The sequence below is a fragment of the Halictus rubicundus genome, chromosome 4 (assembly GCF_050948215.1).
Source record: "Halictus rubicundus isolate RS-2024b chromosome 4, iyHalRubi1_principal, whole genome shotgun sequence".
In the NCBI taxonomy this organism is placed as follows: domain Eukaryota; kingdom Metazoa; phylum Arthropoda; class Insecta; order Hymenoptera; family Halictidae; genus Halictus; species Halictus rubicundus.
Window position 1 is genome coordinate 21639595 of NC_135152.1, and position 16111 is coordinate 21655705.

General features: G+C 47.5%; 1 protein-coding gene across 2 annotated transcripts in view; it reads right to left on the reverse strand.

Annotated features, from left to right (window-relative positions):
- The window catches only part of Knockout (Stork-head domain-containing protein knockout), a 138188-nt gene extending 122586 nt beyond the window's left edge, over positions 1 to 15602 (reverse strand). The window contains exon 1 of one of the 2 annotated variants that reach the window (XM_076787372.1): positions 14453 to 15602. The gene's annotated coding sequence lies outside the window, so the exon portion shown is untranslated. The remainder of the gene's footprint in view (positions 1 to 14452) is intronic. The other variant, XM_076787373.1, reaches the window with a different exon arrangement.
- Positions 15603 to 16111: the final 509 nt, after the last annotated feature.

A 16111-nucleotide genomic window follows, 5' to 3' on the forward strand; every position in this document is an offset into this window, starting at 1 on the left:
GAGAAGTTTTGTCGTAGAGGGGAAAACTTTCGTTGCTCGGAGGCCGAAGAGTCTTCCAGCTCTCTCGACAATCGCCGCAGATACACAGAACTTTGGAATCGTTTCTGGAACAAAATGAATTTGAATGCGACGCGTCCGATCAACTCCCGCGAACAACTGCGAAACTGGCACGGAATTCTCGATGAAACGCGACCAACCATCCGGAAACTCCATTTCTCGGAGCAATCGGATATTTGGGGAGCCTGATGCGGGCAAATGTACCGAAAACTTTGCATCGGAGGTAATTAAACCTATCGAAAGTTGAACTTGCACTCGCGGAACTGAAAAGAAATTCTGTCGGCGGAACTTGCTCGTATCTCGTTGGGCACCAAGCAGTGGCGGGTTTAACGGTAAGCGGACCAACCTTTTTTGCGCCCTTTCTTTTTTCTTAATAAGTAAACAAGTTTACGAGAGTTCTATTTCTAACTTGAGTTTCAGGGCTCGAAAACTTTTATCGCTTGGGGTCTCCACTTGACCCGAACCAAGTATCCAAGCAGAATCTACCAATTATGTATGTTATCGATCTCCTAAAAATCGAGAGAACCTTACTCGAGCAGTCTCCTCGTCCGAAAACCGAGTTTCGTGTGGCTGACAGCGATATCGGTCGGGATATCACCTAGAACATAGCACCCGGTTGCTCCGAAAGAGGATCTGCTCTTGGATCGCGACCTCTCTAATTAGAGACGAACACTTTCCACAGAAGGACGAACCATCGAACGCAGAATTCTCGGCATCGTTATCGTGATATCGCAGGAGGTCGGACTGTGCGCGTCTCGTCGCCAGAAGGAACGATGGAGAGGAGACACGGCGACGGGAGGAGCGAGGAGAGAAGAAGGAGAGAGAGAGTTCCTCGACCCATTCTCGATCGTAACGAGGCTAATGGGAGAACGATCGTCGGTCGGCTTTTCGAAGTGGCGACCCGGTAATTTCTCCTACGCTCGATTCCGCGGGAAAAACAAGACCGGCTGCAGGAAGAGGAACGATCGACGCTCCGGTACGCGTCGGCTTCCTCCGACACATAACCGCCGCGAGACATTATTGGCCCGATATGGCCAAGGCAGACGCGTCGAAGAAACCTGGACGAGCCAGAAAGCAGCTCGCCAGACCCCAGAAGGATCGGCGACAGCACAACGCTAGACAGCACAGGGCCCAAAACCTGCGATAACAGGCCAAGTGCTGACCATCTCGAAAGAAACAAGCGGTTCCGAGAGACAAGCATCCCTCTTGCTTTTCCCAAATCCTAAACTACTTTGGTACAATGAATGTCTGTATGAGCACAGAATTTCAAAATCTGGAAAAACAATACGTTGCCGTCAACGTATCAAAGGTTCAACTATGAACTCAAAAGCTTGTAACTACGTTAATTCCGCATGTATTCTATAGCACTTCTACTGGAAGAGAATGCAAAAGCATCGATTTTTAGAAAATGGAAAACTGGGCAAAGAAATTTTCACCAGGTGCAGCTAAGGTCCATCTTAACGCGAGAGGCTGCTCCGTTCCGCGAGGCTCGAGCTGGCACACGGCGCGGATTTTCTAAACCGATTAGAAATAATTGCGTTGGCGCGAGCCTCTTCGATTGGAAAATCAATGCTCGGGCCCCTCTGGGACGGAAGCACGGCTCGGACCGGTGTTTCTTTATTAATCGCTCGGGCCCCGCTAATTATCTCCGTTCGCGCAGCCTCGCGGCACCGAGCACACCAAACCGCGCGCAATTCCCCGCTCCGGCACCGCGTCTTATTAACGATCCACCGGTCGGCTGTTTTTGCACCACGACTCCGTAATTACACACGCTAAAACGCAGGCATACATTAACCTTCTGCTCGGGAAATGAATCGTGAAGGAATCTGTTAGTCGGAGGAGAGAGAGAGAGAGAGAGAGAGAGAGAGAGAGAGAGAGAGAGAGAGAGAGAGAAAGAGAAAGAGAGGACAAGCTCCTCCGCAGCTTTCTAGGATGTCGCCGGTGTCCTTTTACCGCTTATCACTATTTACCCTCTAAACGCGCACTTCCGCTGGTCCTCGGGATAATTTGTTGCGCCGGATATGTCAGCTGCGACGCCGACGATTTTTCTCGGTTCGAGACGGCTGGATCTGTTTTGGTGGTTAATTTTTGTGAGCGATCAGGTTTTTTAGCAATTAACCTTTTACGAGAACTCGATCGTGTATTAACACGTTGTCGGCCGTTGTGGTGACCAGTCGACTAGCGCTGTTGACTTGCTTAAAAATGACTGTCGTATTCGTTCCGAACTGACAATGAGCCACATTATAGCCTAAGATGTAAACATCGTTATTAATTGATAATAATTGTTAATAACTCCGGTGGTTTATACGAATGAAATACGAAAGCGAACGTGTCAAATTATTAAATGCTGGAAGAAATGAAAAATATGTACCGATCGTTTGTCATGTTCGCAACGAAAACGATCTGTTGGTATCTTCAGAAATGACATGCATACTGACGCCGTCGTGTCGACATTCGTCCTCGAACGATTGAGATTCTGTAGAAATTGTTGTTTCGCAGCGCTCGCATAAACTCTCGGCGTGCAGCTCTTAAAAGGAGCAGCAAAGACACCGTGTAACCGTCGTTATAATTTTCCACTTTGCCCGGGTGATTAATTGGCGAATATCCAGGTGGCTCTAACAAATGACGAGAGTAAGGGGGTCCCGGTGTACACCTCGTTTCCCAAGAGCGTTCAGCGGACTGTTTGTGCGCTCATAATAGGCATCCGAGAGACGTCGCTTGTTATCGAGTGAGAGGTGAAATCAAGGGCCAAACCGTAGCCGGTTCATGTAGAACGAAAGAACTCGGCATCGATTACGATCGGCGAGGATGCTCCTTAATTGGACGCCGCGCCGGGATGCGATGTTTCGGCACGCGGATTTTCTAAACCGATTAGAAGTAATTGCGCCGACAGGCTGCCCCCGGGGCTGGAAAACCACCATTCGGGATGGCTTTTTACGCCGGCCGCGTTTTATTAATCACCGTCGCCGTCAATCTACCGAAGAGAAAATCGTTTCGGACGCAATCGTTCCGCGAATTCTACCGACCACATCCTCCTTTATGCAACCCGTGCACGGAGCACAGATTGCATTCACGGACAATTGATCCGCACAGCTCCCTAATTATCCTCCATTCGTCGATCGTGTTCATTAGATTTGCGTTTAAATGGAATTCATCGATTCTAGATAACGAATCAACGCTAGCAGGAAACGGAAAGGACGTGCCAGTGACGTCAAGGTCGCGCCATGCTGTTGCGTACTCTGATCTTCGCTATAGCGTTGAATCTGTTACAGTTGTTTCGAGTGTTATTTAAATATTGCGTTATAGCGGAGCATCGTTTGTTTCGTTTCGTTTCGTTTCTTTCTTTCACTTCAAAAAAAAAAAAAAAAAAAAAATAGAAAAAGAAAAAAAATTCGATAACAATGCGTTCAAAGAAACTTATAACACGAGTAACAGAATGGGATTTCACGTACAAGAACTTGATTCGGTAACAAAAGTGAAGCAAGACTGGCAAAGCTATTTTTAAGAAGTGAAATTGAGAGCTGATTTATCGAGAATCATCGATAGAAGAAATATTAATAGTATTACAAGTACTACTTGAAACAAAATTTTGTAAATTCCAGTTATCAAAGAGAGAAAGCCATTTGGCTCCTGTCTTGTACAATTAATACAAAGTTTTATGATTTCAACTTATAATCCTCTTATATTTGACGATAATCTCGGAGGTGATCTCTTTGATTAGGATAATGTTTGCCATAGTGTGAAGGAGTTTAATGAAGAAATTAGAGGTTAAGTTAAAAGTGTCGTTAAGAGCCTCATCTTTGAGGCAGTAAAAAGTGAGCAGTGTGAGAGAGAGAGAGAGAGAGAGAGAGAGAGAGAGAGAGAGAGAGAGAGAGAGAGAGAGAGAGGAGAGAGAGAGAGAGAGAGAGAGAGAGAGAGAGAGAGAGAGAGAGAGAGAGAGAGAGAGAGAGAGAGAGAGAGAGAGAGAGAGAGAGAGAGAGAGAGAGAGAGAGAGAGAGAGAGAGAGAGAGAGAGAGAGAGAGAGAGAGAGAGAGAGAGAGAGAGGAGAGGAGAGAGGAGAGAGTAGCAGTAGGATATAATTAAATCCTGTGTAGAAGAACAGGCTAGGCAGTTTCGAAGATTTTCCTAGTAAAACTTCAGTCGCGAACGCTCTTCTGCGAGACTGATGATTGTACAACCATTTTGCCACTTATTTACCAAATTTGGTGGCCACGAGGTTATTAACCAATCATCGTTAACGATCGTTTGCAAGGGGCTAGAGTCTTGGACGCAGCAGCAGCGAGTAGCAGCGTTCCAGAAATCGCGTGTTTACGGAAAAAGAAAAAGAAAAAAAAAAGTAGTGATATCTCACCTATCGCAGCCTTGGCGGTGCAACCTTGACTTAAAATTTCGCCGCAGCGATCGAGTTGCGTCATGATCCATGACTCACGGTGGAATATTTAATTAGACGGCCGCCGACATGTCGAGCCGACCGACAGGAGGCGGTTCGTTCTCTGGTGAAACGATACGAACGAGCTTGAAAGTGTAACGTCCCGCGAGAACCAGGTCGAACGTGGAAATCGCGGTTTTTCAGCGGTCACCTCTGCCTTTTTCCTGGCAGATTTATCGCGGCCGAGAGCGTCACGTTCTGCGAACGATGAATACGGGAACGACTAGAAGTGGGGGATAAAACGGTGGCGAACGCGCGAGCGCGATGTTCGGCTACCTTGTTAGCAGACATTGAACTTCCTTTCACTGGGGTAATTGAATTAATTGCGGCCGATTACGAGGTTTTGCTTTGTGTTTACTGTTTTTCCAACGTCCGCTAATTTCCGTTCGCCTTTCTCCCGCGGACCCTTAAAATCCGACCTTCGCGGGAAACTTTCTTGTTAGTCGGTGCTGCGCTGCGCGGCGTGGCGCGCCGGGACTTTCTTTCGCTCGACGATCGAACCAATTTTCAGCAATTTAGCCGGCTCGGTCCACGATCGCGATCTTCTCGCGTCTCGAAGTCTCGTTGCATGCCGATGCGAATAATTGCGATGCAACGAAACTGTGCTTCGCCTTCGTTAAACTTCCTTTTACGATGTAATGGGCTCGGTTCCGAGCAGTTTTATTATATTATGTATATGGTCTGCAATTACGATCCATTAATACGTTCCCTACCTTTTTGTTAATTTTGATTAGCGTTTAAAGGAAAGTGGCCGCACGAAATCATGCTGTTTCTAAAAATCAGATAAACCAGTATCTGCTAAACAGCTACTGGCTGCTTCAGTCACTCGTATCGACGCCGTATACGGTGTCGCTTGTCAGTCGAGGGGAATGCATCTGGTGTGACAGGAGCATCTTGTTTTGGTGATGATCGAAAATTTCATGGCACAGAGTTTGACATTTGCACATGTAATTATTGCGGACAGCTGTCTATTATCAATTATCCTAGAAATGACAGGATAACGTCAACGTAAAGTGGAAAATTGAAATTGTGAAAAACGGCCGTTTCATTTGCAGCAGCCTAATCACAGGATCGACAAAAGGTGTGTAACTGTAATTGCCGATACGAGTCGCGCGAGCCCCTCGAGCGGTCAGCCGTAGCTGACCAGGAGAAGAGAACTATGTTTCCGTTACCGAGCTCGGAGAGAGAGAGAGAGGGGGGGGGGGGGAGAGAGAAAAGAACCTGGTGTCTATCGAGGGGATCACAGTTGCATGACGTAGATGCAGGCGCGTAAAAAGGGAGAAGTCCGATCGCGAAGGTCGATCGGCGTGTGGAAACCCAACCTCAGGCTCCCCGTTCAGCACCGTGGCAGACAGATCTCGCGTTCACGCCCGAGTTGACGCGGTTTTTGTCTCCTCCCTGCCCATGCCATCCCCGTCGCGAACGAGAACGGAGCGGTGCGGAGCGGCGCGGCGGCGGCTACGGCGGCGGCGCAACCGGTAAACCCCGGATTAACTTACTTTCAGCCGATCTTGCAGCCAGAAGCTGAATTACAAGCAACCGTCTCCGGTGCCCTTAAGCATCGTTGTAAACACCGCCTAAACGGTGATCCGTGTTCGCCGCGTAAAAGGCATAAACGACGCTGGTGAACGCGAACCGTAATTTTCCCTGGTACCGGCGCGCGATGCTTCGCGGCATCAAGCCTTTTCTACGCTCGTTGGTTGATCCTTTACGATGTTTCGTCTATTGCTAACGATCGGCTACCGCCACGACCGAGACCGTCGAATCTCCTACGAGAGCCAGGCCGACCGGGAGGAGCCTCTTAACATGCGAATCCACGTGGAAACGGTGTTCGGTCAACTACCGTTTCGAATTGACGTTAATTATCGCTGGAAGAAGGTTAACGTCCGATCGCCCGCCCGACCTTATCCATGGTGGCGACAGCCCGAGAGCTTTGACAATGAATTTCGTAAACTACTTCGATCACTCGGCTACGGATTTTACACGTTCGCGATAGAAATGATTGCGTGACGTTTCAAACAGTTCAACGATCAGGAGTCATGATCTTCAATTTGTTGGCGAATACTTGGCCGTTGCCTAAAGCACTTAAGGTCTCTTCAGAAAACTATTTCCAAAATCGATTTGAAGTGTACAACAACATCGTTGCGTAAATGCTCGATAGAGCGATATTCGACAACGAGGTACCTAGCGCCTTTACTGCGACCAGTTTACGAACTTTACAATCAGATATTGAATAAAAGGTTCGGCAATTCGGCCCGCATAGAGAGCCAGGAATTGTCAAGTTTTACGGCAAAAATATGGCTGGCGTTGGCGCCGCGTTGACTCGACACCCTTCGCCATTTGTCGCCGACTATGATATCAAGCTCGTGTCAAGATCACAAAACGAACGTGTACCCTTGTCGTATCTTTTTGAAACCTTGAAATATTATTTCTCTTTCATCCATCGGATAAAAGAAATTCTTTTACAGAATTTTAAAGAAACCTTAACGATCGCATACTACTAGCAGTTTCGGTCTATTCGCGATAGCATGCACATGGTGTTAAACCATGTATTAAATTACAGTATCCACGAAACGAATAACCTGTTCTCGAACTAGTAGAAATGGAAGTTCAACGTCGGACGTCTGGGCATTAAACGTGCTAATCTCCGTCGCCACTGTACCTTTACAATTCGCAGAAAGTTCATTCGTTTGCAAACGAAAATCTTGTTAGAAGCCATTTTATAGTGCGTTTCACTTTTCGAGAGCAGGAAAGCCATTTTATTGGCTTCAAGCAATACTACAAAATTTCCATCTTTTTCTTTTTTTCTTTGAACACCGCTAAAACCTCAATAGTCGGTCTAGCCGTGACAACAAAATAAGAAAACTTGAATACATACATTAGTTCTTGAAATAAATCGAATTGCTTATACTACGCTATTTGCCACGGCCCTCTAAAGGTTCATGAACAAAGTAAACGTTTACCTGATCGGTAAAGAACCCAGTTGTCCATTAAAAAACATGTCGACTACACACGAACGTAGTGAAAAAGATAGCGCACGCGTGACTGGGAGTGTATTTACGTTAAGATTGAATAATTCACAAGGCAAGCGATACGAATACGGAATCACTGTATCGTTTTCAAATCGCATTAAATCATCGTCCAGGCGTAACGCCTGACCTGAAACATTGACGCGTCGAAGACTCTTTCCATCATCTTCGATGCGCCGCTGAAACGATTCCCACGTGTCACGAACCGTTCTGCACAATGGAAGAAACCCATAAAAACGTCCAAGCAGGGGGAAACATATGATACTTGCCAGCCTTCCCATGGGTCGTTGGCTGCACGGGCACGTTTTGACCGTGAACGCGTTGCGCAAACGCGAGGAAAAGTTACGCCACCCGCGACGCGATCTATCATTTGCATTCCTCTTCCGCGTGGCGCGGATGAGTCCTCGATTAGGCTGAAGATTGCAGGGTAGCGAGCGTGTTCGGTGTTCCGCCGCTGCCGTTTCAGAATGGCCACGAACTCCTTCAACACCGATCCCAACATCCCTGGGACATTAACTGATCGTTTCGCCGTGAACTCGTTCCGAGACGACGCCAATTAGTTTCACCTGCCTTCAATTTTCTGCCCTTACACGAGTCGGCCACGCAGCCTCGGCTGTCCGCCATTAGCCGCACGATGGCCCGACTCGCGAAACGTTGCAGAAAAAACATTTCAACCCCCTTTTAAGCTCCACGAAAATCTAGTTAGATATTCTCGAAACTTAGAAAACATTAAAACCTAAATTAGGGCGTCCATACATTTTTCCATAAGTCGGCTATACATATATATATATATATATATATATATATATATATATATATATATATATATATATATATCTGTATAACAAATTCCTCGAAAGAAAACTTGGTCTCAAACTATCGTTTGGCAAGCTAATAGTTAATTAAAGAGAGGAAAAGTAGATTAGGCCACTTTCCTGTAAGAAGGGACGCGATCGGGCTTAATTACTGGCGACGCTCGATCTTAATAACCCCCATCCTCCGTTCTCTCGCTACCAGGACACGTCCCGAAGGTAGATTGCGTTTAATTACTGTTATGACGCCCACCAGCGTGGGACAATGTAAATAGGTTTCAAATGGAGACCAGCTCCGCGCGAAATGACGCATTCTTCAGCTACAGAGACCCATCGCGGGTCGAATGTTGCTCTTTGTTGCATTGTCTGCGACGGTGAATGATGGTACGAGCAAAATTTCAGATTCAAGAATATCCTCGAACAAAGGTTCTGTATTTATTTCAGCTTATTGCTGGAGTCCTTCCGCATAAATAGATTATGGAAACATTCTTGAATTTTTGACCGAATGTTTCAAGCGCATAAGATTTGCTTCGTATTCACAGCAGCAGGAAACGTAACGAAGCTTCATTAAGAACTTCATTAAGATATTCTTAATTGAATATGGTAATTTCTACTCGAATCTAGGCTTTGCAAATCAGTTTGCTAAAACTTGTACAAGCGACACCTTCATAACGCTGCATTGCTTTAACATGGTTTCACTGTAACACGGTCAGGGGCTAGGAAAATCTCTCGGCATAATGCGACGTTAGAAAGGGGAGACGCATTATTTAATATTAATGTAGAAATACGTTTGGCCAATTAGCGATGGATAATATACTCTGTAATCCTCGCGGATACGTGTATTTTTTATCGTCTTAGTTCAACCACATTTTTCACATTAGTTTTAATCCTTTTAACATTACATATTGTAATTTACAATATTGTACCCCGGGATACGGGACGATTGTAACACTTTCTCCGGCTCCATTTTATGCGAATAACTGAAACATTAGAAATAATCTCGGATAGGTAAAATTTTGGCATAGAAATATTTGTTTTGAATCGAATAGTTTTCACGCAATCGTAGCCTGGTCTTCCCTATTTGCTTTCACTTAAAGTGAACATTTCGAAGGTTTTAGTTATTTTTCTGCGTACCGCCGAATATTGAGCGACGCCGAAGACCGTCCCGAAGACCGTCGCTCGTAACGCGGTCTCACCTCTGAACTTCCTTCAGGTTACGAGTCTTTCAACTAACCCGTCGGAGGGTAATTCCGCAGTGCATACCGAGGTCGAGGTTGCCGGAGCCCGGGGATTCGTGGCTCGTGCAGAAAAAGAGGCCGTTCACCTCTCCCGAAGAAGCTGACCCGACCGGCTCGGCTCTTTCAACGCAGCGAGAATACGCAAAACGATTCGCGCTTCGGATCGTGATCGATTCACCCTTTGCACCGGTAAGATACGTCTCCGGTCAACAACGGATTCTATTTGAGTAGCGTTCACCGTCGAGAGCCGGCTTCGTTATTTCATAGCATGTCGATAGAATAGAAATTTGAACGATCGCGCGTGCACTTTCTTCGCTCGACCGGCCCGGTCTTCTTGGAATCCTAACCGACGAATAGCTCGGCAACTAGTTGGGAGACTATTTGATACCCATACTCCTTCGTTCGTACACATCCAAACGCTCTCCTTCATTTTCTGCAGCTTTTTACGGTGGTATTCTCGCTTTGAACTTCCAAACAATCAATTTCTTCTTGGATTTTCTTCAAGGGGTTGCATGCCGTTCTACGGTTGACAAATCAGGAAAATTCAATCGTTTTTTAAATATATGATATATATTTACGTTTCCTTAAAAAGTCACTACGTATACCTTATTATATGATATGTAAGGAGAGTCTGTTGACAAAATTTAGCTAAATTAACATTTAAACTCCATGGCCGTGGCAGCCCATTGGCAAAACCATTTCTGCTACACCATTCGCGGTGCACCAGATGCATCTCTGTGGGTTTTTATCTAATACACTTTTTTTACATTCTCCTGGACAAACGAAGTTAGTCCTTGTTTAGCTAGTCGTTCAAGCTAGTCAATTTTTCAAACATATAATTTTTAATCCACATTTTCAGCTCCTTTTGTTCGCTCCTTTTGGGAACAAAATTGAAAAAGTATTCGGGTCAATTGATTAAAGCGTTTATAAAGGTTCGTTGTCCATCGATAAACGAAGCTGACAGGCACGCGAGAATTCCGACAACTCGCTTCAGACGACCAGCGATCGACACGTATTTCGTTAACTTGATTACAAGCTGTTGAAACGCGGAGTTCTGCCGATTCCTCTCCGCTTTTTAATTCGACCGGGACCTTTTATCCTTTCGTCGGTGGTTACACGGAGAATTCGCGTGCGATCCAGCACAGAGAACGCTTATGTGCGTCACACACGAAGTCAGCGATTAAACCAATCGAACGTCGAAGCGTCGAAGCGTCGACGGGACCGGTACAAGCTTTACGAGCGATCCTCGGATCGATTCTTAACTTGACTAATTGAAAATGTCGTTCTGCACCCGCGTTGCTTTTCACGGCTGATCCATTCGAACGAAGATCCGCTCGCAAATGGTTGATGCGTTAACCATCCAGCTGCGCGTCGTTCCACTTTTCTTTGACCGATAACTCTGCCAGCATTCGATCACATCGCATGCCACCGTTATTAACCAACCCCGAGAACCCCGAGAACCCCGAGAACCCCGAGAACCCCGAGAATCCCGAGAACACGGGAACGAGAAATTTCTCAGTGTATTAGGATTGGCGATTCAGTGTCAATTTATCCAGAAGACGAATCTCGCATTGCTTTGTAAACACAATTCCATTAGAAATCTTCAGCCAGCCAAGGTGTTTGCACAGAACAGAAAGCAATGCCACGGACAATCTGTCATCGTTTTGTCCAAGCGTCAAGTTTGCCAACGTTTGCACAACTTATTTGTGTACTACCCTTTGTATTGATTATAGTTATTAGACAGGTGCTACGTGTCTCATACAAGTGAATAATGCGACGTTCAACGCTCTTGGGATCAAGCTAATCCCCTCAATTATTCAAATCCATTCAGTGGCTACATCGTTTCACAGTCTTTCAAAAAGAGCGCTTTTCGAAACTCGTTACATTTATGTTTTAATTTGCTTTCCAGCGAGAGAGAACAGCGTGCTAAATGATTCTTAGATTGTTTTTACACTTTCGAACCATTTCTACATGCTTGAACACTAGAACTACCGAGCAATAAATGCGACTGATGTACATATATTGCTTTGCAATAGTGACAAGACTGTACCCATTCATAGTTTACACAGCCTTTATCGTAATATGTACTTCAACGAAGAAGTTTATTCAAAAATTTCGGATGAAAACATTTTTACAATTTCAGTAATTGTGAAAGATAACATTAGGAATCAGTCATTTTGACTTAAAAATGTTATTTATTAAAATAGTCTTGAAAGACAAGGTCTACTACTACAAGGGCCTTTCAAAAGGTGTGTTCTATTAACAAAGTTTCAAAAGAACACTTTGAACGTAGCCCCGAGGCCGGGTACCGAACACGCTTGCTTATCTAAAAGCGAATAAATTATTCATCGGTTCGCGCCGAATGTTTGGTCAGCGAAATGAGTAGTTCGGGTCGTTAGCATCATTACGTCACGGTCGCAGACAGTTTTCCAGAATGACCGAGGATCTCGTTACGCGTGGACCATAGGTCGTCATCGCGAGCCTCGCGTAATTCACGAGAAGTCAATTGAATCGCGTTGCTCGCGGAACGAGGATCGGCGTGATCCTGACCGTGCTACTCGAACGATAATGGGAAGATGAAAGATCACGCCGGCAATTTTCCCTACTCCGTAATGCACTTGGAATGATTTATTGCGGGCAATCCAGCGAGACCCCGCTCGTTTTTGCCCGGCGGAGCCGCCGACGACGCCAGCGGAAACCGTTCCCGCGAATTTCGTGCGACGAAAAGCTGCGACGCGGCTCTCGTCGCCGATTAACTTCGCGCCTTCGTTTCACCAAATTATCGAGAAAGTTAATTAAGAAACTCCGCCGTGAGGCAGATGCGAAACGAAAGCTACCGTGCAGAAGTTACAGGCCGCACCAGGAAGCGCGGACGTTAATTGCGGACGTTAAATTGAAACGAAACATTGCTAACGCAACGATAACGAAAATGGGCTGTGCCGGTTCTTTCACAGCTTCTTTCGAGTTTCGAGTGCAGTTCGAAATGGAACGATCGGACCTCGAATAGATATTCGAGAAATATCGGAGGTTCGAGAAACATCTGTCCATAGAAAATCTGGCCGATTCTATGGAGCTGCGAGGAAAATAGACGAATGGTTGTAACTTGGAAACTGGATTCGATAAAATGACTATTTACGAGCATTCTATTAGCGCGGCGATCGCCGCAGATTTCACTCTCGGAGTCATATACACAAGCTATGGTGCATCCTGTACAAATAAAGGAACAATTAACTTTCCGATATCGATCTCCGTGGCTCGTACAGATCCTGCGTTCTTCGTGCATTCTTAACGAACCAAGGAACGAGATCCTGTGCAATGGTTTCCTTATTTTGTTCGAGCGTTCCCACGGACGGGCGAAACAACAGACTCATTTTGCACACGTTCGTTTCCAAGTTGAATTTCAAATGGCACGAATCTTACAGTCGAATAGGAACAGGTTCGTAAACTCGTTTAAGAAACATACGATTTAGATACAAACTCTAGATACATACGGAAGGTTTACGCCGCATATGTGCCGAGATTCGTACAAAATCGGAGCAGAATGGATGCATAGCAATAATTTCTTGAAAACGATACTTCAAACTTTGAAATAACCTTCGAGACGCAAAGTAATGTACTATCATGAATAAAAATCTATGCCTGAACGACTGTAAAAGATAGTTGTCCTTGGGGTACGCGCTGTTTGAACGTAATCAACAGAGCTTATGCCGCAAAGGCGGTGCAGACATCAGGCGCCCCGTGCTTATTGCCACATTTATTCGTATCGAGTATTTCCGAGGCACGGTCACGCAGCAATTGGGGTGCTCTAAACCCTAAGCCCGGCGTGATTCAATTCACTTTACAGTTGGCAGGTTCGTGGCCACGCAACGGACCACCGGTGAAATTATGCCCGCAAATATTCCGGCGGATAGTTCAGCCATCCCTGTTCCAGAGTGTTTCGGACACGCGACAATACACCGCCCGAAATGTCTATAGTCATTCTCCTAGAACGTGCTCTCTACTCCGCCAAGTTTGCATTTTGCTATTCAGCGCGTGTCTCGCGTAATTTATAAGAAAACGTTTTTTTTCACATAAAAATTCACAGTTTAATTGCGAGGAGTCGAATAATCCTCTCGTAGATGTGCAGCTCGGACAAATAGACCCGACACGTTTCTTTGATCATATATTTGACGATAATCTCGGAGATGACCTCTTTGATTAAGGGAACGTTTCCCATAGTGCGAAAGAGTTTAACGGAGAAATTAGAGGATAAATTAAAAACGACGTTAAAAGACTCGTCTTCGAGGCACCGAAGAGTGAATAGTGTAGGAGAGAGTAGCTGTAGTCTATAATTAAATCCTGTATAGAAGAACAGGTTGGGCAGTTTCGAAGGTTTGCCTAGTAAAACTTTAGTTGCAAATGCTTCTGGAAGACTGATGATTGTACAATCATTTTGCCACTTCCCGGCATATAGGGGCGTCATCGTAGCCCGTTAATTTCATCGTCCTGACGTCCAGCCGGCTCCCGCGTCACGCGTGATCCTCGGGATCGTCGGCCTGTTCACTTTTCAACCCCATGTTCATGCTGTCGCGCGCGCGTCAACCCCACGCGGAGCGTCCGCGCGCGATGATAGGAAGATGGAGAATGACTGCATGGTAATTTGCTGGGTCGTCGGTCAGGTGGATCGCGCGAATCGATCGCGATCGCGATCCCGACGAGGAATGCGGGAGAGCGAAGGAAACCGTTCCGGGGGAGGAACGGACAAGGGTGGCTGAGCTGCGAGAAACGAGAACGAGAGTAAGAGCAAGCAAGCGCGTGCACGCGCGTCGCGACGCTCTCGGTTCTGACCGCTCTTGACCCTGGCTCGTCCCTGTCAGCCCCGAGGAATTTACCGTGCGAACAACTCACCGGGCCACCGATGCAGGTACAGGCTGCGGCCTTTCGTTCGAGAGCCCAAGCACAAATCCCAGGTAGTCCGAAATATCCAGTAAAAGGGTGTGTGCGAGAGGGTCCGTGGTTCAGCCGAGTAGGAGGAGCACCCGAACCACCACGTCACCGGAGGAACGAGTTTTCACTTTTATACGGAGTCCCGCACGCGTCTCCTCTTTCTTCACCGCGTATCACAGTTTCTTCGGGCAACGAGACGGCCTCCTCGCGACGCGGACGACGGCCAGGAAGAAGAAGAAGAAGAAGAAAAAGAGGAAGAAGAGGAAGAAGAAGAAGAAGAAGAAGAAGAAGAAGAAGACGTAGAGGAAGAAGAAGATAAGGAGGAAGAGGAAGAGAGGAGGAGGTGGAGAGAAGAAGGGAGAGGGGAAGGCGGAGGACAACTACGACGACGAAGTAGAAGAGGCAGCAACAGCAGCAGCAGCAGCGGCGGCGGTGGCGGCAGCAACAGCCACCTTACCCGGCGTGGGTAAGGAAATAAGAAACACTGGAGGAACACAAGCCGATCACCGATCACGTCCAGGAAGAACCGGCCGAAAGAGTGACGAAGAGGAATACCCGTAGGGGGTGAGAGGGAGATAGAGAACGGGTTTCACGAGATCGACGATCCTCTCTCCCGATCCTCGCGCGTCTCTTCTCCGAGGAATCGGTTCCTGGATCGATCCGGCCGCTTGTACGTATGTACTCCACTTGGCGATCTTTCTTTATCCAGAAAGTAGCCGGGGTGCGGTGCGGTGTTGTGTGCGTCTCTGAAGGTTCCAAGCTCGGTTGTTCACGGCGAACGAAATCGGAGCTGTGAACACGGTATCCGTAGGGTATCAGTGTCGCACACGACGCTGGCGAAGGATCCACGAGCAGGAGCGTCCGGCCAGATCAACCGAGCGTACGGCGAGCCTAGTTGTCGCGATAGACGGGGCGACAGGTGCAGCAGCTGCAGCTGGCACGGTCGTCGGCTTCATACTGAAGGGGCGCCTCGACGCCGCCGGCTCGCCGATGCTACACGAGAAACTGGCTCTACCACTGGCGACGGCACCGAAAACTCGGAGCCAGCGCAGCCTCTACGCTCGCTCTACGCTTGCTCTCCGCCGCTGTCGTCGCGTCAGCCCCTTCCCAGCCGTCCGATGGCCCAGCGGTGGTGGGGGCAGGGGAGCACCGTCGGCAACAGTCCGCAACCCGCAGACCCCATTCCCCTCGACCCCCCACCCGTTCGCCCGAAACCCTCCCCACCCAACGGTACGTTCGCATAGTCGTCCTATTCGCACACCGACTCCCTACCTCCACCGATTCATTCCCGCGCCGCGCCGCACCGCTCGCAGTCGCGAGTCCCGTGTGTTCCTCCGGCTCACCGACACACGGGGCTCTCTCGCGCGCTCCCCGATATTCTAGCCACTCCGTAGCCGGTCCTCGATGGATGCTGGGCGAGTTCCACGCGTTCCGGTAGGTCGGTGCCACGCCATGCCATGCCATGCCATGCCATGCCATGCCATGCCGCCAACCGGAGAACCGGACCGGCCGCAAAAACGATTGCGTTTCGAGATGAGGGAGAACTGCTTCGGGGCTATCGCCGCCACCGCATTGCCTGGAAAAATGAATCGCGCCGAGAGCACCGCTCGCCGAACCGAC